Source organism: Acipenser ruthenus, chromosome 13 (genome assembly GCF_902713425.1).
Source record: "Acipenser ruthenus chromosome 13, fAciRut3.2 maternal haplotype, whole genome shotgun sequence".
In the NCBI taxonomy this organism is placed as follows: domain Eukaryota; kingdom Metazoa; phylum Chordata; class Actinopteri; order Acipenseriformes; family Acipenseridae; genus Acipenser; species Acipenser ruthenus.
Window position 1 is genome coordinate 11,530,640 of NC_081201.1, and position 25,722 is coordinate 11,556,361.

The 25,722-nt window shown below is 39.3% G+C and overlaps 1 protein-coding gene across 5 annotated transcripts in view; it reads right to left on the reverse strand.

The window, feature by feature from the left end:
* LOC117418224 (myosin phosphatase Rho-interacting protein-like) overlaps positions 1-25,722 on the reverse strand; it is a 199,808-nt gene that overhangs the window by 115,343 nt on the left and 58,743 nt on the right. The window lies entirely within an intron of this gene.

Genomic DNA, 25,722 nt, shown 5'->3' on the forward strand with positions numbered 1-25,722 from the left:
ACTGTGGTTTTAAAAGGGTCAGTGTAGTTCAGTTTATCGGAAGCAGGTTATGGGTAGAAGCAGAAGCTTCTTAGGGATTTCTTGTATCACGAACATAACACTTTTCTTAGTTTTCCTGACAGAAGGAGTGCTGATAGATTTGTGTTCATTGATTTCCTAAGGTTAACTGAATCATTTCCTTACACCATGTTCCCAATTTGTATTTGAAAGTTGCTTTTCCTATGTATAAGAACACATGCGTTGCTATGTATAATCATTAAAACATCAGCCACACTTTTTTTGGTAAAACTTCCTAAACTAAACTTACACCAAGAGGAACGTGTGTGTTTTTATCTTGATGCTGTCACTTTAGCAGCCAGGTTTCATGTTAGGATTTAGGAAGTCAGTTGCTTGAAAAGCATTTTTTTGTTGTTGTTGTTAAAACACAATGGTGTAGAGGTCACAGATTCCACCTGACAGCCCCAGGATCCTGTCATTAAGGTATTTCAGCTGCCCAGACAGGTGCCTGATTTCTTAGAAGGTTACATTTCAGTGTAGCAACACAAACATTTTCCAAGAGGCAGACAGGCACCTCTTTCTTGCCTGTTTGCTCTTGTTACTTATTACAAAGTTGCTACTGAATTGCAGGATGTTAGCCCCTCAATATATCTGCTAACATTTGCTAGAATGTTGCTGCCTGTTCCCTTCACTCCGGCAGTGCTCTTACCTGTCTGGAGAATATTCTTAGGAAGTAGAACCCTTTTGGGGGATTTAACTTCTTATAAGCAAGGCTTGTTAGTTTATAACAATTTTACCATGAATAAGGCGCTGCCAATTTAACACACTGTTTATATGAAGTTGCCTTAACCATATTAAGGAATTTATTTGTCTAATGGTGACAGTCAACAATTATAAGCGGGGAAGCTAGTCTTCTCAACAGATATGCTACTTTCACTGGAAATCTGAAAGAGCATGCATGTAAATGTCATGGTATTTAATACTATTGTGAGATGGGTTCGATTTCTTCTTCAAAATAATCAACCAGTCTTCTTGATATAAAGTCAATCAAAAATAGTTTATTCAGGAATCAACTATAAACAGGAACAAAAGCAAATCAAATGCAATACATGCAGTGTATACCCGGCCTCAGTAGATGGCATTTCTGTGCTGCCATGGCTTCCTGCACTGCCCCGGTACAGAGGTGGTTTTTCTTGTCCTAGCTTCTGCGCCCCTGGTGGTTTTTCTAATCCTAGTTTCTGCGCCCCCCTGAATGGTACATTTCCATACAATCGATTCAACCATTTCATCGCTTAATGTAAACAAGATGATAGCCTAATAATCATGAACAGGATTAAGAGCTGCCTTTACTTTTTTTTGAAGTTGTTCGAATGCAGCTACCCTAGTGTATTCACAATACTATACTGTATGTATTGTGCATCACAGTTCACACGGAAGGAGGGTTCTGAACATAAATGACGTGGTTTTAGTGTTCGGAAACAAACCCTCAAACATTTGGCAATATTAATTATCATGCACATTATATTGTTTGTAATATGTTATCGTACAGAATATATTAGTACAGTGCACTCCGCTTATAAGAATCACTGACATACGAATCAACCGCATATAGTGATCAAAACCACTGGGACCAAATCATTCCTATACTAACCAATGTAAAATAATCCGCTTGTAAGAATCAAACAATCCGTTTATAAGAATCAAATTGACTGCATGTAATACAGCAGTGTGGAGTAGTGGTTAGGGCTCTGGACTCTTGACCAGAGGGTTGTGGGTTCAATCCCCGATGGGGACACTGCTGTTGTACCCTTGAGCAAGGTACTTTACCTAAATTGCTCCAGTAAAAACCCAACTGTATAAATGGGTAATTGTATGTAAAATAATGTGATATCTTGTAACAATTGTAAGTCGCCCTGGATAAGGGCGTCTGCTAAGAAATAAATAATAATAATAATAATAATAATAATAATACGATACTGTATCAAGTGCAATGACGTGTACAGCTAATAAGCTGTTTTTGAATTAGAATTTGATCACATCTCGGGTGATTAAGCACGTACACAGCGTGGATCGTGCAATGATGCAGGAAACACTGCATTGTTTGTAATCAAACAATAGTTAACATGTAGAAAACAGAAAGTACTGATTAGAGGAGAAACCTCAAAATGGAGCGAGGTAACCAGTGGTGTACCACAGTGATGAGTATTAGGTCCTGTGTTATTCCTAATCTACATTAATGATTTCGATTCTGGTATAGTAAGCAAACTTGCAGATGACACAAAAATAGGAGGAGTGGCAAACACTGTTGCAGCAGCAAAGGTCATTCAAAATGATCTAGACAGCATTCAGAACTGGGCAGACACATGGCAAATGACATTTAATAGAGAAAAGTGTAAAGTATTGCACGCAGGCAATAAAAATGTGCATTATAAATATCATATGGGAGACACTGAAATTGAAGAAGGAAACTATGAAAAAGACCTAGGAGTTTATGTTGACTCAGAAATGTCTTCATCTAGACAATGTGGGGAAGCTATAAAAAAGGCAAACAAGATGCTCGGATATATTGTGAGAAGTGTTGAATTTAAATCAAGGGAAGTAATGTTAAAACTTTACAATGCATTAGTAAGACCTCATCTAGAATACTGTGTTCAGTTCTGGTCACCTTGTTACAAAAAGGATATTGCTGCTCTAGAAAGAGTGCAAAGAAGAGCAACCAGAATTATCCCGGGTTTAAAAGGCATGTCGTATGCAGAATCTATTCAGTCTTGAACAAAGAAGACTACGCAGTGATCTGATTCAAGCATTCAAAATCCTAAAAGGTATAGACAATGTCGACCCAGGGGACTTTTTTGACCAGAAAAAAGAAACAAGGACCAGGGGTCACAAATGGAGATTAGATAAAGGGGCATTCAGAACAGAAAATAGGAGGCACTTTTTTACACAGAGAATTGTGAGGGTATGGAACCAACTCCCCAGTAATGTTGTTGAAGCTCACACTCTGGGATCCTTCAAGAAGCTGCTTGATGAGATTCTGGGATCAATAAGCTACTAACAACCAAATGAGCAAGATGGGCTGAATGGCCTCCTCTCGTTTGTAAACTTTCTTATGTTCTGATGTTCTTAAACGTGACTGTGCCACTGCGTTGTGGAGGTATGTTTTTTGTGTTCTCTTTTAGTGAAAATTTGTTTCAATGAAGTGAATACACATTCATTGATTACATACTGAGTACAGCATTGTTATTGTGTGATATGAATGTAGAGGGAGTGGGATTGCGGCGCAGTGAGGAGGAGGAGGAGGAGGAGGAGGAGGAGGGGGGAATTGCAGAGCTTTGCATCTCTGCTTGGTGAAAAACTGTGAGATTTGCATCGCAACTGAAAATAAGTAAACCACAGATGCTTAAATGCAATGGTAGTCCTGACAGTAAAATAATGTACTGTAATGTCATTTTAATTCAAAGGCCATTACACGTAACACCGCACAGCAGTATACTGTAGTAATGTGACAGAGTGGCTGAGGGCAGTGTAAATGATCAGTCTGGAGTCTTGATTTACAGTTTAAAGCCAGTGTTGGTTTTCTTACACTGTGATGGGGAAACAACTGTGTTTTTTTTTCACCCGTGCTTTTTTTGTGAAATGTTCTGATTGGCCATATGAGACAGGCTGCACTTTCGAAGTTTTAACACAACCTAAAAACTGCAAACCCAGTTTAAGAAAGCTATGATATCAGTAAGTTGTGCGAGGCCAAATTGGAACTCAGACACATTTAAATATATCCACCTGCATTTTAATATTAATAAGGTTATTTGCATTTGGATCAAAATGCAAATAACGTTTGCATTTCATCTGTTTATGCACTTTGAAGCAGTAGGCAATCATCCATAAAACAGAAAAAAAGAGAAAATGACTATAAAAGCAATCTGCCACTGTAGACCAGATTTTAATTTATGCATGCTTTAATTTATATTTTCTTCTGAAATATTACTTCACTGTAATGAAAAGTCCCCGTTCTCACAAGCTTTTGGTATTTCAGTGCAATCATATGAAAGTGCAAAGGTAAAGTTAAATGTTGTGCTCAGCATTCAATAACGATGTCCATGCTACCTTTCACAAAAAAGCATTCACCTTGAAGCGTCTCCCCACAGGTTTCCCTGCACTCATTCCTAATCTGTTTTAAAGCCGGATTAGTCGTTGATTTCTAGAGAACTGTTCCACACGCCGGAGGTAGGTCAGCCCTGGATTTACTGTCACTGCGTGGCAGGTGAAGGAAGACATCCTGATTGGAGCATCACAGAAGCTGTGAGGATAATGAAATATCCAGGGACCAGAGCCAAACAAGCTGCTTGCACAAAGCTACTTACACAGTTGATACAATAATAATAATAATAATAATAATAATAATAATAATAATAATAATAAAACAAAACGGGTTCTATGAAAGCAAATGTACCAGTAGCAATGTTATAGACTTTTAAACTATATACAGCTTTTGGAAAGATAGTTTTAAAGTGTTCCAGAATGCCCTGCAGTGTTTAAAAGAAGTGCATCACGTTACCTTTTGTAGCAGACAGTGCAGTCAAATCAGGTTATTGCTGGATGTAATATACACTGTTTATTTATTTATTTATATATTTTTTAATTTACTCATTGCCAATATATTTTCTCCCAATTTGGATTGCACCAATTTTGACCAGAATTGGTGCAATCTCACCAGTGTACTATATGTAGCAGTTCTATTAGTGCACTTAATTTCAGCCCAACTCCAGGATTAAACACAGTGTTGCAGTGAGCTGAGATGAATGAAAAAAGAGTATGCAGTCCATATGGAGCTATGCCTAAGAGCGATACTGCATTGTACAGTAACAGTCCACAATGGAGAACAGTGTTTAATGTGCTAAAGCACCATGAGACTGCTCAAGTACAGCCTACATTTACAGTGTAGGTGCAAGTCATCACTGATTTATTCAAGCATTCCATCAGCAGGAACGATTTAAAGAAAAGTGTATGTTGTTGTTATCAGCAGGGTGACAATACTTATGGGCACCGCTCTAAAGTATGTAGACCAAATCTGCACATTGTTGACAACTCGCCAGAAAAAGAAATCACTAAAGGTCCCAAAATCTCACATTCTAGGGAGTTACAAACCCTTCAAAAACAAAATGTAGGAGCTGCCAAATAGCTGCTGTTAAATGTCAACCTTCATGGAAAAAATGAATCCAATCCTCTGAGCATTTTTTTAGGTGAGGAATTCGACACACATGGAGCCGGGGCACTCAAAACTATTTCATAGAAGATCAACCAAACATCAGGAATATGTGAAAGAATTTCATAACAAATGTGAGACTTTCCAACGGTTAAATTTATATTAAAATGATCCAATGTGCCGTGCCAATACTGCATGAATAATGAGGTGTTCAACTGATTCAGGAGTTGAGGTGTAATGATACACCAATCTCACGACATGTCATGATACGATATACATCATGATACATGTGATGGTCCTGATGGGCTACTTGTATGATGCATAAGAAGATCATATGATCATTTAATGATGGACTATTTTCTTAATAAATGTGATTAGTTAGGGAGACTATGTATTCATACCAACTTTAAAACACTTCATTCAAGAACCACTTGTGAACTACACTGAGCTATGATGTGCTGCTGGTCTTTTATCACAATGCATACCTCAATTGGGATACGAGAAACCATGTAAAGAAAGTATCACGATTCACTGTTACACGCCTATTTATGAGAAGTTAGAATGAGGGGATGTAATGGGTTACCTAGTCATGCTGTTGATGCTGAATCACTGGGATCCTTAAAGACTTGACCTGACACAGTTCTGAGATCAATCAGCTACTAGGAACAGGACAAGCGCTGAGGGCAGAACGGCCTCCTCTCATTCGGAAATGTTCTTAAGTTCTTTATAACTGTGCAAGTTATAAAACAACATCATTCTAAAAATCTCTACTGAATATAGAATGCTAATAACAAAAAGAAGATGAGTCACACTCTCAACTAGCCAGGTATTCTATCTATCTATCTATCTTGATATGATACACCTCTAGTGTGGAATCTCATCTAAATGACCTGTGGAAACTACTGGTGCCTCTGAGCATGAGGTGCTAAAATGAGGTCCGATGCAACCCATCAAAACAGTGTCTTAAAGGGATTGCAGCTAACTAAACAGTTCCATAAATTCACAGCCATGCACATCAGTTCACTAGATATGTCTCATATTTGCAGTTTTCATTTTAAAGCATTAGAGAAATCTCTGTTTACAAGACATTCTTTTAGATTGTCTTTACACACTTCCTAAGCCATTTCACCTCGATAGTGAAATTGTCCCCACCACTTCAACGCAATCCAACCAGCTGCTTCCCCTATTCACTGACAGGCTTTTCAGCCAGAACAATGCTTGACCTCGAAGATATTGCTGGGTGAACTAATCTTGGAAGTAAACCAATAACCGATTCCAGGAAAGCAAGGAAAGGAAACTGGGAACATTCTTTATCCTTGTACCAAATATCATGTTTTAAAATGTGTTTCTTTCAAACCTGATGCAATTATTTTGTTAGCTACAAACAGTTTAATATTGACATAGGTGGCACAGGACATTTAAATAGGGGGTATGTGTAAAAAGATTATAAAAAGCAAACAGCTAACTGTGTGTTAATGTTAAATGTCCCATCCTAGCTTCCACTTGTTAAACTATACTATACGTTCCCTCCAAAAACAGAGGCTAATGTATACAGATAGAAGAACAATTTTAGAGCTTTTCATTGCAACACAAAAATGTACAAATCACTGGAAGTAATACACGCTCTTTCTGGGGACATGATTGTGTACATTCCTCTGGACAGGGGTTAACTTGTAAATAAAAAGGCACCATATCTTATAATTAAGGAAGAGGGACAGCATTTCTGTTTCTAGTCCTAATGCACTGCCCTTACAGCAGCAGCTCCCATATATGTTTCATGTTCTCATCTGCTTGTGGATTGGGGTTCCGTGCCTAGCTGCATGCTGACCTTTACCTCGCCATGTTTTAACAGGGGTTCAAAAATACCAGCGGCGGGCTGACTAATCTGATGAACAGGAGTGACACTGATGCTGTTAAGAGCGCTAGTTTATTGCCGTTCTGTCGTCTGGGTTGTAAAAAAAAACCCCAAAAAACTAGTAATTTTCTTACTCTTAAATGTCGCATCCTATAATATATTGTTATGGTTCATTTTTGTCATTCAATCCATGGAGCAGGAAATCTTTTTTATTTTTTTATTTTTTATTTATTGTACATGTTATGTATATACAGCTATAGCCAAAAGTTTTGCATCACTCTATAGAATGAACTACTGTTGCTTCATAAAGTCAAATGAAACCAGCTGAATTATTAGGGCAGCAGTGTGGAGTCGTGGTTAGGGCTCTGGACACTTGACTGGAGGGGTCGTGGGTTCAATCCCAGGTGGGGGCCATTGCTGCTGTACCCTTGAGCAAGGTACCTTACCTAGATTGCTCCAGTAAAAACCCAACTGTATAAATGGGTAATTGTATGTTAAAAAATAGTGTGATATCTGTATAATGTGAAATAATGTGATATCTTGTAACAATTGTAAGTCGTCCTGGATAAGGGCATCTGCTAAGAAATAAATAATAATTATGTTACATTAACACATTGAAATACACACTGCTTTGTAGTTTTCCATATATTGAACAAAAACTGACAATTTTAAAATACATTTGAAAATTCTAACATGAACTACTGTACAACTGTTATGGGTTCTGGTTGACTTTTGTAATGTTTTGTAGTTTCTTTGATTTTACGCAAATCCGCCGACTTTAATATTATTATTATTAATATTATTATTATTATTATTATTATTTATTTCTTAGCAGACACCCTTATCCAGGGCGACTTACAATTGTTACAAGATATCACATTATTTTTACATATAATTACCCATATATACAGTTGGGTTTTTACTGGAGTCCTAACCACTACTCCATACTGCTGCCCATCCAAAATATCCCATTATACGGTATCTTCCCACCCCTACAACATTTTTGACATTTAGTGATGTAATTCAAAAGTGGTCATACCCTTTGATGCTATGATAGTATTGTCTACTAGGTGCTAGAAATTTCAATATAATGCAGAACCAAATTCTACAAAATGCCGTATTGTAGGTGAACATATTTAGAGAGTTTAAAAGGGTTAGGCATAGGATGATTGCTGTCATTACCAATAAGTCAATATGGAAAAAAGTAGAGTTATCTGAAGATCTTAGGAAGAAAATTACGTATTGTCATAAAGCTGGAGAAGGATACAAGATGATTTCCAAGCATCCGAGTATCCCAATTTCAACTATAATTTCTATTATCAAGAAGTACAAGACTCATAGTACTATAACAACGCTCCCTCGATCTGGAAGAAAGAAAGTTCTTTCACCAAGAACAAGTAGAAGAATTGTGCAGAAGGTTAATGACAATCCGAGATTGACTGCCAAAGATATTCAAAGTGAATTGACTGCAAGTGGGACTGGGGTTTCCATTTCAACCATAGGTCGAGTATTGCATGGCGAAGGTCTCAATGGTCGCAGGCCAATGAAAAAGCCACTCTTAGGAAAACGCCACAAGGACAATCACTTAAAGTTTGCAAAACAGCATTTGAATGATTGATATGAGTTCTGGTCAATGGTTTTGTGGAGTGATTAAACAAAAATAGAGCTATTTGGTCACGCTGATAGTCGTTACGTTTGGAGAAAGTACAAAGAAAAGAACACCATACCTACTGTCAAGCATGAAGGTGGTAATATCCTTCTATGGGGCTGTTTTTCCTCTAATGGCACAGGAAATTTAGTTCCAATACATTGGTAAAATTGATTCCATAGCATACCAAAAGATATTGGCCAATCATCTGAAACCCTCAGCTACAAAACTTGGTTTAAAGCACAACAGGACGTTCCAACACAACAACGATCCAAAGCACACATCAAAATCTACTTCAGAATGGTTAAAGAAAAATAAAATCATGGTTCGGAAATGGGCCTCGCCAAAGTCCCAATCTAAATCCGATTGAAATCTTTGGTATGAGTTGAACTGGAACAATTTTGCGTTGAAGAATGGTCAAAAATCACTAAAGAATCATGCCAAAAGCTCACTGACTAATATCCTAATGGTTTAAAAGAGGTTATTATTGCTAAAAGTGTCTCAACTAGCTATTCATTCAATTTTCCTTGTCAGAGTATGAATACTTTTGAATTAGCATTTTTGGAGTTTTGCAAAAAAATGCTGCACCGTTAACAATGTCCTGGTTTTGTGACTCATTAGCAACGGCTTCTAGCAAGGATTTCTTCTGTTGCAGCTACAGGGGACAGTAGACCCTTTTAAAAAGTACATTTGTGTATGAAAAAAAGCACTTAAGAAAAAATGATATGAAAACAAATTACAATGTGTCAGTTCTACAACAGAAATCACACTTCATCAACAGTATCCAATACATGCAGTTTTTTCAATTCAAAAAATTTAAAACTGAAGCCACTGCTAATATACATAAAGTTTTCTCATTGTTATACAATGAATTTACCATAGTTTACCAGGGTTTGCCATGTTTAATATGCTTTACTGTACCTCTCTATCCTTTACAATGCTTGCCTATGCTTTATTAAACTTTGCTGTGCTTTTACTATGGGGAACGTGTATAAGGGAGCAACCAGAAAAAAGACAAATAATTCAAGTTACAAGCCATCTTCAATAAATCATTTTTCTTAAAATGTTGAATTCAACTGTGGTGTAAATTTAAGCACTCAACAGAACTTTTTGTATAACCTCATTGCCAGAAAAGACAGTTTGGACTAAATTGCTAGTGCAATTGGAGAAGCAATGTCAGTAGAAACAGTTGGGATGAGTGTTTGAGGAGCCTCTGTCTGTCACTTTCTTCAACTGTGAGACGGGGTGTACAGCCAGGGTGATCATAACTGTTCACTTTCTCATCTCTAATAACTGTTCACTTCTCATCCCTAATAACTGTTCACTTCTCATCTGTAATAACTGTTCACTTTCTCATCTGTAATAACTGTTCACTTCTCATCCCTAATAACTGTTCACTTTCTCATCTGTAATAACTGTTCACTTTCTCATCTGTTATAACTGTTCACTTCTCATCTGTAATAACTGTTCACTTTCTCATCTGTAATAACTGTTCACTTCCTCATCTCTTTCTTATCTCTAATAATTGTTTGGCTGGGGTAAGCCCCATCAGTTTAGTGTGATTCTCTATTTAAGCACTCACTGAAGGGGTATTATACTGTGCAGGGAATTCAACTATTTCTAAAATGATTAATGTTTAAAGCCATTGCCACGGCTACGGCCATGTTTAACATTTTTTTATTTAATTTCCCATAAATGTATCCAGTACTTTTTGCAAGCTCTCCCCCAAGTCCTGGTGTGATAGTTTGTATGTTGCTTGTTACTATGCAGTGAATTTACCCTACAGGATACAGTGGAGGTATATATATATATATATATATTATATATATATATATATATATATATGTACAGTGCCTTGCAAAAGTATTCAGACCCCTGACCAATTCTCTCATATTACTGAATTACAAATGGTACATTGAAATTTCGTTCTGTTTGATATTTTATTTTAAAACACTGAAACTCAAAATCAATTATTGTAAGGTGACATTGGTTTTATGTTGGGAAATATTTTTAAGAAAAATAAAAAACTAAAATATCTTGCTTGCATAAGTATTCAACCCCTGTGTTGTGGAAGCTCCCAGTTTACACCGATAAAAGAAATTGCCCTAACGAGGACACAATTACCTTATCATTGGCCTCCACCTGTGAACCATTAAAGTTTCTGTCACATTTTCTGGATAAAAACCCCACTGTTGAAGGATCATTGGTCAGGCAGTGAATCTGAAGGAAAATGAAGACCAAACAGCATTCTACAGAAGTTGGAGATAAAGTAATACAAATGCATAGATTAGGGAAAGTACAAAATAATATCCAAGTGTTTGGATATCCCAGTGAGCACAGTTGGATCAATAATCAGGAAGTAGAAGCTGCATCACACCACCCAGGCACTGCCAAGAAAAGGCCGTCCCTCAAAACTCAGCGCTCAAACAAGAAGGAGACTTGTAAGAGAAGCCACAGGGAGGCCAACAATCACTTTGAAGGAGCTACAGAGTTCAGTGGCTGGGAGTGGAGTAATGGTGCACCAGTCAACCATATCAAGAGCTCTGCATAACACTGGCCGGTTTGGGAGGGTGGCAAGAAAGAAGCCATTACTCAAAAAGTACCATCTGAAAGCACGTCTGGAGTTTGCCAGAAAGCATGAGAGTGACCCAGCTGCGATGTGGGAAAAGGTAGATAGAGCTTTTTGGCCAAAACTCAAAGCACTATGTGTGGCGCAAACCTAACACTGCCCATGCCTCAAGACACACCATCCCTACAGTGAAGTATGGTGGTGGCAGCATGTGACAGTCTGGCTCGCAGTGGTGAGGTGGATGACGTCACGGACCAGGAAGTAACTGACACCAAAACAGTGGATGGGCGGGTGAAGCTGAATGCTATTGCACTCAGCGTATTTATTAATAAACAAAACAAAAATAAAATATTTAAACAAACAACCAAACAAAAAGGCACGAGGGCCAAACGAATAAACAAACAAACAAGTAAGTGTCGTGCTGGATACTCCAGCACGTTTTAGCAATTGTTTTTAACTGTCCTTTCTCTCCGCTCCCCGTACTCTCCTCTCTACACTCCACCCCGAGTGCAGAGAGCTGCAGGTTTATATACTCTGGCCGAGGGATTAACTAGTTGTTAATTATCTTATTATCCCTCGGCCAGAGTCTGCACGCGTTTGGTAAGGATGCATGACTGTCAGCTAGTTAAATAATCAGTAGCTGATCAGCCATGTATCCTCACGGGGTTTTTAAATATAATAAAAGACGCAGCGCTTTTATCCGCGCCGCAAACAAAAATACAAATAATAATACATAGGGGCGGGACACTCCGCCACACAGCATCATGCTGTGGGGATGCTTCTCTTCAGCAGGGACTGGGCATCTTGTTAAAATTGAAGGAAGAATGGATGGAGCAAAATACAGGGAAATACTGCAAGAGAACCTGCTTCAGTCCGCTAAAAAACTGAAGCTTGGGAGGAAATTCACCTTTCAGCAGGACAATGATCCCATGGACAAGGCCAAAGCAACATTGGAGTGGCTCAAGAACAAAAAGGTGAATGTCCTACAGTGGCCCAGTCAAAGTCCTGATCTCAATCCCATTGAGAATCTGTGGCACTATTTGAAAATTGCGGTCCACAAGCATTGTCCAACCAACCTGAACAACCTGGAGCAAATCTGCCAAGAAAAATGGGCCAAAATCACTCCGACACTGTGTGCAAAGCTGGTACATACTTACCCCAAAAGACTTAAAGCTGTTATTGCAGCGAAAGGTGGCTCTACCAAATATTAATGTGTGGGGGTTGAATACTTATGCAAGCAAGATATTTCAGTTTTTTATTTTTCTTAAATATATTTCCCAACATAAAACCAATGTCACCTTACAATAATTGATTTTGAGTTTCAGTGTTTTAAAATAAAATATCAAACAGAACAAAATTTCAATGTACCATTTGTAATTCAGTAATATGAGAGAATTGGTCAGGGGTCTGAATACTTTTGCAAGTCACTGTATATATATATATATATATATATATATATATATATATATATATATATATATATATATATATATATATTAGCTCAAAGAGCCAGCTGCCCAACGTTTCGATATGTTGTACATATCTTTCTCAAGGGAGCCTGTGTTTGAATCAAAACATTGGAGGTATTTATAGGTTTTTGACAGCATGACAACTACTTGTTATTGTTTACATTCAAATCCATGATTTATTCTTACATGATGTAATGGTGTTCTATATATTGTGACATCATTTTTACTTCTATCTTTGAATCTGTATTAATTCTAATTAACACTACTTTATATAAACTTATATTTTTATTATATCATGCAATGCTGGCTCTGAGGATCAGTCTAGATTTGGCCTCCCCAGCGCATCAGCATGCACAACTTTTGAATGAATTTTGTTTATTTATTTAAATGTTATATATTTATTGAAGTTAATTAGTTCATTCTTTTCTGTTGAGTCCCACTGGCATAATCGTGTTCAGTCTATTTATCCATTTACTTTCTTTTATTAGATAATGTCGCATTATCTAATTTTAGCTGTTCTAATACTACAAACTGTATATCATTTATGTCCCTGACTGGTGAAGTGCTGTACTATTGGTTCATTCATTTTTTTTATTTCTAATTAATAAAAGGTGGTTCTGAATTCTTTTATATAAAGTAGTTCCAGTCTCTCCAACATATTTGATTTCATCACATTTTTCGCAGGCTATTCCATAAACAACATTGCTATTTTTAGAGTAGGTATTAGTTTTTAGTGGATATGTGGTGTTCTTATGTTTAATTATATGTTTACTTTTGTCTGTGTATTTACACACTTTACATTTACTGGTGCACATGTTCGTAGAACCTATTTTGTCAATTATTCTTTTATGTTTACTGTGAACTAAAATATCACCTAAATTAGCTTCTCTTTTGAATGCTACAACTGGGGCCTTAAGAAATACTTTTTTTAATTTTTCTGAATTATGAAGAATCCGCAAGTGTTTCCAATCTTAGAAATATTGGGCAAAAGTTTAGAGTAAGTCATTACTAATGGGACTCTTTTGACCTTTTTATCTCTATTTTTATAATCTAGTAGATCATCTCTTTTTAGTTTATCCACTTTTCTTAACTCCGTCTCTATAATTCTTTCTTTGTATCCTCTTTTTTTAAGATTTGTTTTTAATAGATTTCTTTGTTTTACATAGTCACTTTCTTTAGAGCATATTCTTCGTATTCTTATTCCTAGACCCTTTGGGATTACCCTTTTAGTGTGTATCGGATGTGCAGAGGACATGTGTAAATACTGATGCATGTCAGTAGGTTTACAGAAGAGGTCAGTCTCAACTGAACCTTCTTCAAGTTTTACTATGGTATCTAAAAATTCTATTTCTTTCCTTGTCCATCGAAGGTCCACCTTAATATTACTGTGTATTTCATTTGCCATTTTATGAAACTGGGAAAGAGACATATATATATATTGAATTGTCAAGAAACTTGGGAAGGACATTCGTTATTGGGAGTATCGGATCAAGAAATGCATGTCCGTCAGTCTTTCCGGTAAGTCCGTCATTCATACTTACATTTTGACTAATCTAGTACAATCTTATACAATTATGATCACATTTTGAGAATTATATTGAGGATATACATTATGGATAAACCAGTTCAATTTACATGTGATAGATATGTCATCGTGATTATTTTGTACACCTTACATTCAATAGTAAAAAAATGTCAATTAAAGACTAAAGTATATGTTTTTGAAATACAGTCCTTGGTTTCCTATAGATTTAGCCCTTGTGATTGAGTGGTATGGCCTGTACTCTGTTGTTGTTTCCAGCACCTCACAAGTCACTCTGTGCTTAGTGCCCTGAGCAGTGTTGTAGGAAGGATGTCAAGCCATCTGTTGTAAAAGTCAGGCAGCTCTGCGAGGCTCATTTGTGACAGTGCTGGGTACCTTAGCACCTTGTTTCCTTGGTTACAGAACAATGCTACAAGAAATTATTGGCCTGGCCCAGGAAAAGCTGTCCTTGGAAGATTATTCCAGAGGAGACAGTTAGAGGGTGCGACGACACTTAGCATTCAGGTTAGGATAGAACGACGACTAATTGAGGTGAAAATTGTTAAATAGATCGGCACTAATAAATCACGTGTTTCATAATGTGGGCAGCAGTGTGGAGTAGTGGTTAGGGCTCTGGACTCTTGACCGGAGGGTCGTGGGTTCAATCCCAGGTGGGGGACACTGCTGCTGTACCCTTGAGCAAGGTACTTTACCTAGATTGCTCCAATAAAAACCCAACTGTATAAATAGGTAATTGTATGAAAAAATAATGTGATATCTTGTAAGTCGCCCTGGATAAGGGCGTCGGCTAAGAAATTAATAATAATGTATTTTTGTGAATGTACTCTTTTGTAACACTGATGTTGTGTGCACTATATTTTAAAAAACAAGTTCATTAATGTTCTACAATGTCATTTGTATCTTAATGGATTGCATCCACATCTGCACTGGTCCACCTGACACCGCACTCTTCACAATGATGTCACAAGCACCCTGACACCGCACTCTTCACAATGACATCACAATCACACTGACACCGCACTCTTCACAATGACGTCACAATCACCCTGACACAGCACTCTTCACAATGACGTCACAATCACCCTGACACAGCACTCTTCACAATGATGTCACAAGCACCCTGACACAGCACTCTTCACAATGACGTCACAATCACCCTGACACCGCACTCTTCACAATGATGTCACAATCACCCTGACACAGCACTCTTCACAATGACGTCACAATCACCCTGACACCGCACTCTTCACAATGACGTCACAATCACCCTGACACCGCACTCTTCACAATGACGTCACAATCACCCTGACACAGCACTCTTCACAATGACGTCACAATCACCCTGACACAGCACTCTTCACAATGATGTCACAAGCACCCTGACACTGCACTCTTCACAATGACATCACAATCACCCTGACACCGCACTCTTCACAATGACATCACAATCACCCTGACACCGCACTCTTCACAATGACGTCACAAGCACCCTGACACTGCACTCTTCACAATGACATCACAATCACCCTGACACCGCACTCTTCACAATGACGTCACAATCACCCTGACACCACACTCTTCACAATGACGTCACAATCACCCTGACACCGCACTCTTCACAATGACATCACAATCACCCTGACACCGCACTCTTCACAATGACATCACAATCACCCTGACACCGCACTCTTCACAATGACGTCACAATCACCCTGACACAGCACTCTTCACAATGATGTCACAAGCACCCTGACACTGCACTCTTCACAATGACATCACAATCACCCTGACACCGCACTCTTCACAATGACGTCACAAGCACCCTGACACCGCACTCTTCACAATGACTTCACAATCATCCTGACATGCGATTAGCCGGCTCTTATTTGGCAGGTCTCGATTAAACATTCACTGATTGCTTCATTGTCCTGCTGCCCTACTTGGAAGTTCGTGCCACGCGTATATAAATATGCACTAAATTAAACTTTTTTTTTGGTTTTGCTTTATTAAGAGGGATTTACTCTACATCTGGAGGGCTTGGGATTTTCAGAGTGCTAATGTACCATTGAAACATGTGCTCCAGTTTCGTGACGTATATGAGTTGGCTCAAAAAAAGGCGAGCGATTTATTGAAAGAAAAAAAAAACACCTGTTCATTTTACAAAACCATAACCAAATACAAAGTACTGCATTATAATTCAAGAAACTGCAGTGTTCAAGTCAGAGGATTAAGCAACAACCGACAACATTGTAAAAGACAGAGTAACTCCAATAAATGTCCAGGGCCCTAGGGCACCATATCTACATTTATAGCTGGGTGACATAATTATTTGACTAACAGATCCCTCTAAGGCCAAGTATGTGCTTTTAACTCCGGTTCTGTTTTGAATACCACACACATTCTAAGTAAAGTACTGTAGTAGCTACAGGATTAATTATAAACCTGAAATTTCACCATGAAAGGATTTTTTTGAGGACTGCTAAGAACAGAAATGTCACGTTACAGTGAAGCTTGGTTAGCTTTTTGGCTTCACCGCAAACCACAAGCTGGGGAAAAAAAAAAAAGGTTTTGTTCTTCAAATGCAAGTGCACATTAGTGGCACAGGACCAATGCTCAGGAAATTACTTTTACTCAATAGTGCTGAACATAGAATATAGAAACTTAACTTTTAAATGACACATGTTTTGACTAGATATTGTCTAATGTCGACATTGAAAAACACTTCTAATCTAAACATTTGTCATTGAAATTGTAGTATTGTTTTCTGTTTACAGGTACAAGTTACTGGAAGAAAATTACAACTAGTTAGAGTAACTTATTACTTTGAATAAAATGTAACTAGTTACAAATAGTTACTTCTCATGAGGAGGGCAGTCTTGTCCTGACAGACCCAGTAAAGTATTGTGTTATATTTTTTAAATTGGTATTGTAGTCATTTTTTTTTAAATGTATTTTTCAACATAAAATATAATCTGTTAGCACATTTTGTTAACCTGTATGAAAAAGGAACCACAGTTACTGTTTCCAAAAAGGTGTGGATCCAGCTTTACAGGCTGTGCAATACTGTATCATTGTTAAACACATCTCAAAACCCTTACAGGCTGTGCAATAGCATTGTTAAGCACATCTCAAAACCCTTACAGGCTGTGCAATAGCATTGTTAAGCACATCTCAAAACCCTTACAGGCTGTGCAATAGCATTGTTAAGCACATCTCAAAACCCTTACAGGCTGTGCAATAGCATTGTTAAACACATCTCAAAACCCTTACAGGCTGTGCAATAGCATTGTTAAACACATCTCAAAACATTTACAGGCTGTGCAATAGCATTGTTAAACACATCTCAAAACATTTACAGGCTGTGCAATAGCACTGTTAAATACATCTCAAAACCCTTACAGGCTGTGCAATAGCACTGTTAAACACATCTCAAAACATTTACAGGCTGTGCAATAGCACTGTTAAATACATCTCAAAACCCTTACAGGCTGTGCAATAGCACTGTTAAACACATCTCAAAACTCTTACAGGCTGTGCAATAGCATTGTTAAATACATCTCAAAACCTGCACACAAAGATGGCTTTGAGGGGCGTGGGTGGTGACATCATCGTCCAGGAAGCAGTACACAGCAGACCGAGGTACGGGGCTAAAATGGCCGCAGCCGTATATTTCTAAAATAACAAAACAAAACACTTTTACAAAAACAAAAAAGAAATGGCACATTGGCCTGAATAAAACAGACATAAACAATAATTACCTTTCCTAAAACGAGTACCTTTCACTCTGCAGTTGTTGTAGCATTCGCTCTCTCTTTCTCTATATTTACTTCTTTCTCCTAAGCCCAGAGTGGGTCTTTTTATATTCTGTGGCTGGCCTGTGGGTAGCCTTCATTACCTATTAATCAAATAATGACCTTATTAAGGCTCCAGCCACATTCCCACGAGATTTATCGTGATCCACTCCAACTACACATTACAAGACCGGCTTTTCCGCCCGTCTCAAATAATAAATAACAATGATGGACGGTCTTCATCCGCCCGCACATAAACACAATACAACAATAATGATAATACAAATGAAAATAATCTTAATACATAAATAAATATACACAAGGGGTGGGCACCCCGTCACACTCTGAAATGGACAGTTTTGAAAGAAACACTTGTTATGGTAAACTTGTATTTTTATATATATTAAATATGGTACTACACTTGATTAAATAAATCTCAGTTTGCAAACTATGATTTCATTAAGTTTTGCACTTCCTTGGTCACCTAGAGGGTGAAAATGTCCTTTGCATGTTAATGGATCGTATCTGAAACCCCCACGCTTCACAGTTACTGCACAATCACGTGCGATTCATTAACTACCAGTTTCTGAGGTTGACTGTCACTTTTCTATCTGACCAGTCAACTATTCTGTGCTACCCCTAACCTGAAATAAATACTGCTTTAATTCTTAAACCTTGTAAAAACCAAGACAGACAGCCTCTTTCCTAAATATTTTGGTAATGCTTTAAGTATTTAATTGACACACAAACGGCCCTGAAGTTCTCTTACATGTCAATAAACAGGCGACAGATATAGGGAAATGTACTGTAAACAGGATATTGTCATCTTTAAGCTATCTTACACCACTGATTTGGCCAGTGTTTAACACTATTATCTATTGCCAGGCCTTGGAATATGACACCACAGCCAAATCTTACTAAATAAAAATGTTCCTTGCCAGACCATGGAGTTTCAAAATATGTTCGTACTGTAGGTCCCAACCATGGCTGACCATAAAACTATTATGGTAAAACAGTTTGCTGAAGGTCTACCTCAACAAGGTGGAACTCAACTGAATAGAACCCACTGTAACTCAGATCAACACTAAGGGGATTCCACTCCATTTAACTCCTTCATGGATCTTCCAGGTAAGCAGACGCTGGCTGTCCAGCAGGATCCCAAGCTGCTGCAGGCTCACATGCTGGCATTGCAATCTGTTTATTCTGTTTACATGGAAACAAGGCTAGTTCTCTGTAAACAAATACCACCAGGCCCAGGAATTAATCCACAGGGGGAAGCAATATACCTATTCCCTCACACAATTACCTCATCTGCACAACAGCCAGCTTTCTTAAATCATCAAAAGTTATTCATAAACCATTCCTGTTTCCACGGGGCAGATGAATCAGGACAGACGTATCTGTGCAGTGACCTCATCGTCACCAGCCCTCCCTGTGGAGAGCAGTAGGAGGCAGAGTTAATGGACTACATTTATTATTGCTCTTCACAGAAACATATTACTGTTTTGGGGGATACTGTAGCTCAAAGACTACTGGAACAGACAGCCTATGGAATCTATGAGAAATACTGTATTCAGAAGCGGCTGCTTAAAAAAAGAACAACATTAAATGTTAATAACATTAAATGTTAATTTTATACACCCCCATTTCCTAAAAGCAGTAGCACCCTCAGAGGAGGGCATCGCTGTCTGGTAATGTCCTTGCATCATGTCTTCGGGACATAAAATATGCAAGGTGGGCCTTACCAGATGGTAAAGCCCTGTATTTGGGTTAACAAATAGCTCTATAAAAACATCTTTTGACTGTTTTGTAAATGTAGGCCTAATTGTATTTCTTCCTTAGAAACAGTAGTGGAGCAAACGCTTAGTAAATCTCTAAGTTCTGAATTGTGACTCGTTATTTTACCTGTCAGCAGATACTGGTTGTGATGGTGAGGCCTGCGATGCCTGGTTTGGTGTGACAGCCTTGCTGTAGGCAAAGGAAAACTCCAGTGTCAGAAGGGCTATAAATAGGGGTGACACAATACACTAAGTTCACGATACGATACGTATCACGATACACAAGCCACAATACAATATGTATCACGATATGTTTTTTTTTTTTATAAAGCAATTTGACATTCTACAATTATATATATATATATTGTAAGTACTTTCTCTAAAAGATTGTTAATTATTAAAATATTTAATCCTGAAGAAAATGAGTTAATACATTTTATCAACAGACTTCCAATTTCAAAAGGATTGGGCAATATCTTTTACTCTCACAAGGCAAATACAGGATAAAATACTCTAATAACCCTAAACACAAGTTTTATAAATCTGTAGACTCCTAAATGAAACTGCCCAGTTAAAAAAAAAAAAAAAAAAAAAAAAAGTTGTGTTTAAAACAACTGTTGGCAGACAAAGTTTCTCTTTGTGTATTTACCCTTTAGGACCAAGTGTCTTTCAGTGGGGTGCTTTCGTCAATGCAAAGTATTGATTGGCTGGTTTTGGTGGATAATAAAATACATTTGGACCAATTGTGTCTTTGTTTAGTATTTACTGTCCAATAGTGAACTACGCTTAAAAATACAGCAAGTCAAAGAGAAAAAGCCAGCGCTTGCTTGATTCACAGTTGGTGAGACATTCCAGCGGGCATCTACTACTAGAACTGGAATCTGATTGGCTGACGGTACTGAATCAATTTAGAATCTGAAACTGGGGGTCACTGGACCTAAACTGGATGGGCCAGGCCCCCTAAGGCCCACCCATAATGCAGTGCCTGCCCCAAGGGTATAAAAAGACTGCTGGCACAAACATCGTCCTCATTTTCCCTTCAAGACTGCTGCAATAATAATGCAGTGACCTTGAAGGTTAATGGTTACATTTCTATTTCAGGGAACCAGGGTTATGATAATAACCTAATGTTCCTTATGAAGTACGAAATGTAACCATTACCTCATGGGTAGAAATACCAAAGCTGTCGCAAGGCAATATTGCAGACAAACCGGAATGCCACAAGGCTAAGCCAAGGCTACCCTGCATGTTACCATTAGGAACCCCAGTACAAGTAGCTAGGGCTAAAAATTGAGGGAGAACTCACCTCTAGTCTGTAGACCACTGTAAGAGTATGGGGAGTAGTCCACAGCGCTGCATTGCAAATGTCTGTGACAGATGCACCCTGGAACAAAGCCCATGAGGTTGCCACGCCCCTGGTGGAATGGGCAGTGTGCTTTTCTGGAGGGAGCAAGTTAGCTGTGTCTGTAATCTATCTTGACAGCCTCTATTTAGACAGAGCTTTCCCCTGGGACTTAGCCCCATAACAGGCAAAAACTGTTCAGACTGCCTCCAACATAATTAGGAATTTAAAATGTCATACGGTAGCGCCTGCACCGGACAAAGCGTATGGAGCTGCTGCTCCATGTCAGACTGGAAAGGAGGCGAATGTAAAGCCACAAGTTCTACTGTCTGGTTAATGCGGAATACCAAGATGGATTTTGGCAAAAAAGCAGGTGCGAAGCGTAATTTCGCCTGGCTTCTACAAAAATTAAGCAGGCTTTCGCAATTGAAAATGCTTGCATCTCATCCACCCGCTTAGCAGATGTAATTGCAAGCAAGAAAGCCATTTTCATTGATAAATACTTCAATATACTTCAAGCACCATGTTAAGCCTCCAGCAAGAAACAATGTCCTTTATAGGCGGCCAAAGCCACCGAGCTCCCTTTAAAAATTGCCCCGCCAGGAAATGAGCTCCTTTGGAGACTGAATCAATCTTAATATGACAAGCCAAAATGGCTGCCAAATAGACCTTTAATGTAGAGGAGGATTTCCCCTCATCAAATAGGTTCTGTAAAAATTGCAGTATAACTGCCACGGGACAGGTCATAGGGTCAAAACCCTTAGACAGGCATCACGTTTGAAAAACGCCCCACTTGTACCCATACTGGGAACGCATGGACGCTGCTCTGGCATTCTGTAAGGTATCAATGACCCTATTAGATAACCCCAGATGGCTCAAATGTTGCAGTTCAGGGGCCAGACCCAGAGTTGCAGGCTCTATGGGTCGGGATGCCATAAGGTCCCCTGTGCCTGACTGAGCAGGTTGTGGCGTTTTGGCAAGCTCCACGGCTGGCCGCTCAGGAGCTGTATCAGGGTTGAAAACCACAGTCTCCTGGGCCAATAAGGGGCTACTCATAGCACCCTGGCCCAGTCCTGCCTGATCTTTTCCAGGCACAGCTGGAGCATGGCGAGTGGCGGAAAGGCATACAGAAGCTGCCTCGGCCACTGGTGTGCCAAGGCATCTACTGCCAGCGAGTCCCCGGCTCCTGTTAGGGAGAACTAGAGGCAACAATAGGTTGATTCTTGGGAGGCAAAAAGGTCCACCTGTGCTCTCCCGAACCGTTGCCAAACAAGGCTCTCCAGCTCTGGTGAAGCCTCCATTCTGAGGCACTGGGGATTCCCCTTGAAAGGCGGTCCGCTGCCCAATTCGTCACCCCGGGCAGATGTACTGCTCGCAGTGACAGGAAGTGATGGCAACAGCTTGTGGGCAACCCGGTGGAGACTGGGGGACCTGAGGCCGCCCTGGTGGTTTATATAAGCCACCACGTTAGTGTTATCCATCCAGACAAGCATATGTCTCCCCTGAACCTCGTATAAAAATTCTTCAAGGCTAGAAACACTGCCTGCAGCTCCAAAATATTGATATGGAGACCCTGCCACGGGGGTTTCCATACTCCTTGCGCTCCCCTGCCGTTCCACACGGCACCCCAGCCGAGGCTGGACTCATCCGTGGTGATAATCTCCTTCCTGGTGACGCTGCCAAGCACTACACATAAGCGCAGGTAAACAGGCTGTGTTCACCAGGATAGCGAGACACTTTCAACAGGCGGCCTGGGCTCAATGCGGGCTGAAAAACCCTGCTGTTGAACCAGGCTTGGAAAGAACACATGTGCAGAAGATCCAAAGGAAGGGTCTGGGAAGCTGCTGCCATCAAGCCCAGAAGCCTCTGAAACATCACTACTGTGAGCTTTTTGCTGAGCTGAAAAAGCTTCAAACAAACGGCTCTTCTCTGCACTCTGTCCTCCGACAAAGTGGACAGCATGGACCTGGAATCCAGACACACTTCCAAATAGGAGGCAGTCTGCGAGGGTGTGAGCTGGCTCTTTGCAGTCTGCGAGGGTGTGAGCTGGCTCTTTGCTGACTGTGAGGGTGTGAGCTGGCTCTTTGCAGTCTGCGAGGGTGTGAGCTGGCTCTTTGCACGATTTGCTAGGTGACGAGTTCCGTATGAGCCACTGCCTGCACTGGAGACTGAGCACAAATGAGCCAGTCGTCGAGGTAATTGAGTACTCTGATGCCTCCGAGTCTCAATGGGGCCAGAATAGCTTCCATGCACTTCGAAACGGTACAGGGAGCTAGAGTGAGGCCGAATGGCAGTACCCGAAACTCATACCCTTGGAAAGCGAACCTCAAGTACCTCCTGTGCCCTGGTCTTATGGGGATGAGAAAATAAGCATCTTTCATGTCTAATAGGAGACGGATGCATAATAGTGGCATCACACTGTACCTCTACTGTACCTCTATGAGCAACATAATACAGTTTAATGGGAGGGATGGTTTCACAGTCACAGTTGGGTTGTATACGTTGTGCTGTAATACTAGTATGCTCTGAATTCTCCAGTGTTCTAGGACTATGTTGGCAGATAGCACACATATGCGTTCTGTAAATATCCATCTTTATGCAGTGCAGATGGACATCTCTTGTGGTTGCTTGTGTTGCCTTGCCCCTTCCACTGCTTGTAAGGGATGGGAGGGAATGTAGTTAGGGTTAACATAGTATCTCCCTACTTTTGTCGTTTTAATATCAACCCTAACTGATGCATTAACTATGTTTTTTTGTAAAGAATATATATATACACACACACACACACACACACATATATATATATGTATGATATAAACCATGACGGGCTATGCGGTTCCCATGATATGCCAGAAGTGGTATATATACCACCGGAACTTCACAGCCCAAAGTGGTTTATACCGCTTATAACACGGCTACCTGTCATTTGTGGGAATTAAAATAATTAAAATACATTTTAAATTAAGACAAAACCAGAAACTTTTATTGTGGGCGTCACTTCACAAAAGGCTTGGGGGGGGGGGGGTTTGGGGCAAATAATGCATTTAGTTGAGTTGTCTGACATGAGTTCTCTGATTTAAAAAATAAATAACAATAAATGTAATAAATCTGTACAGTAGGTGTATACACAAATCAAAGGAATACCTGTAGCACACTTTCTTTTTACTTTAGCCTACCGGTAACACACATAAATCATGCTGCTGCATTTTACACATTACTGTACAAAGTGAAAATAGTCTTTTCCGTCTGTTTTTGACATCCAGATTTGAGTTTCTTTTTATTTGGAGGTTCCAGGGGTTCGGCAGGTTTCATTTTTCATGGTTTAAAATCGTATAATTGTAATAGGCGTTCAGGTGTGATAATAATAGACGTTATGATAATGAGGCTCGACAACACGCTTGTCAAATGAAAGTCTTGATTGTTGGAAAGTAAATGTGCCAATTATAGGATGTCTTTAATAGGCACATTTGTATAATGTATGTCGAGATCAGCCAATAGCTTTCGGCTTTACAAAGCCCTGGGGAGGACGGAAGCCAATAGGGAGTGAGAAGAGGCAGGACTAAGGGATTAGGAGGCAAGCAGAAAAAGAGAATAAAAAAGGGTGGAGATGTGACAAGTTTCTCTGCACTGCATGCATACAGTTTACTTTAGCTGAGTGAAAACAAAATGTTTCTAGTCCTAAAGGCTGCTTGAGTAGGATAGCTGGCACAAAAATAGTACATTTACTCATATTTCCAATTTTATTTCTGTATGTGTGTGGGCACCCTCTGGCGTCGGGGTCTCGGGCGTTTGCCCGGGTTGCCCTGGTGCTGACGCCGGCCCTGGCTATTATTTTGCTATTTGCTTAGTTGCTGTGACGTGATGGATCTTATAAGCCAAGCACTTTTACTGACAAGTTCCCAGAACACATCTTAAACACTTGAACATAATTATTAGTAAAATGTACCTTTCTCTTTTGCTTTTGTAACACAACAGCTGTTACCATTAATTTTGAATTTCAACAAATGCTAATTATCGCAGTAACTTGGGAGAGGCTGTTGCTATGACGTTTTTTTTAGGCAGAACAATTTTAAAACATAGTAGCACTGCAGCTTTTGGGAAGAAAAAAGAGAATGTTTCATTCAACAACGTTACATTGTCAGGCTAGTCTCTGCACTTTCGATGTCCCGAAGCATGAACACTTCCCTTTAAGCATTTTAACTTCTCACAGAAGCTGCCATTTGGGGGACCCTCTGGCAAGCTTGGCAGGGGAGGCTGCCCCTGTCAGCCCCCCCAAATGACGCCCCTGGTTTGGCTATGACAACACATTACGAGTGCTAGAAGAAAAGAAAGAAAACTAACAGTGAATTAAAGAGCTGTGTTTTAATACTGTACGTTTAGTCGTTCTTTACATTTAAACACATGCATATAGTTTACTACAGGACAAATACGTTTGGTATCATTAACTGGAACGAAACAATTTGTGTCATTATTTTAAAAGGGCATGAATTGTTGACGGATGAGAGCTATCAAATTAGGCGTTGCACT